This window comes from Teleopsis dalmanni, chromosome 2 (assembly GCF_002237135.1).
Source record: "Teleopsis dalmanni isolate 2A chromosome 2, ASM223713v2, whole genome shotgun sequence".
Classification (NCBI taxonomy): Eukaryota; Metazoa; Arthropoda; class Insecta; order Diptera; family Diopsidae; genus Teleopsis; species Teleopsis dalmanni.
Window position 1 is genome coordinate 189,563,731 of NC_051847.1, and position 1,052 is coordinate 189,564,782.

Below are 1,052 nucleotides of genomic sequence, written 5' to 3' on the forward strand. Positions count from 1 at the left end.
AAGCGCTGAAATGTAAAATTTGGATTCAGATTTAAGTTAGTTCTTTCCATCAGTGCAAGGAGAGTCAGTCGTAAAAGAACGTATATGCAGATAGTAATCATGGATATAGAAAAAAAGGAAATTTCACTTAAAAATTAATTAAGCAGGCAATATCACAAAGCCATAAAATATATCTGTAAAATGGTTAAGTAGAATTGCGCATTAATTTTATTCAACCAGGTATTAAATTTAGTATCTAATGCATTTTCTTGTAAAAGGGTTGGTAAACGCAGTTAAATTGCAATTAAATTTAGTATAAGGCGATGATGTCAGAGAAAATTCTAATTATTTTAATGCATTTAATAAACTTAATTGTTAACCTCGTACTACTTGACAATTTAAATTATTTTACTATATAACATAGATGAAAAAAATGGTTAAATCATTATATTCAAATAGATTATAAATTAGTAAGAGAGATATTTTATTTTGATTCGACAATATTGACGTATTTATGTTATTTTTAAATATCTGAGTGATTTGAACATTTCATATAAATGACTAAATAATTATTATTATAGTTGTTGCTTAGTAATACTTTTCTTATATTTTCTTTAATTTTAGATTTCCTCTCAAACGAATAATTTATTAACGAAATCACACAACAAATGTTAAGGCGAACGAGTTTCATATTTTAAGGTAAGTTTTTCAATTTCCTTCCATTTAAGTAAGGCAAGCCAATTTTAATTTTTTTCGCTGTATTACCAGAAAACTTACTCTACGTAGTTGTGAAAACTTGCTTTAGGTAAATTAAAAAAATATCTTCGTATTTATAGTTTTTAAATTGAAAAACATATTTTTTCGCTTTTACCAATTGGTAATCGTAATTTGGCCATCAACCAATAAATGCTGCCAATAATTAAAAGCAATAAGGTACAAAGTTTTCTGGGCCAATTGATTGATTTACACTTTGCAATCTAAGTATGAGGCTGTTAGGAAAATAGTTTTAAATTAGTACAAAAATAAAAAAAAAAACAATAATTATAGAATTGTAAAAAATGTTAAATTGTTGA

The 1,052-nt window shown here is 25.2% G+C and overlaps 1 protein-coding gene across 1 annotated transcript in view; it reads left to right on the top strand.

Moving 5' to 3' along the window:
- The first annotated feature begins 607 nt into the window (after positions 1-607).
- The window catches only part of LOC119678548 (F-actin-monooxygenase Mical), an 84,858-nt gene continuing 84,413 nt past the window's right edge, over positions 608-1,052 (top strand). Inside the window, exon 1 of the mRNA XM_038090427.1 lies at positions 608-678. The gene's annotated coding sequence lies outside the window, so the exon portion shown is untranslated. The remainder of the gene's footprint in view (positions 679-1,052) is intronic.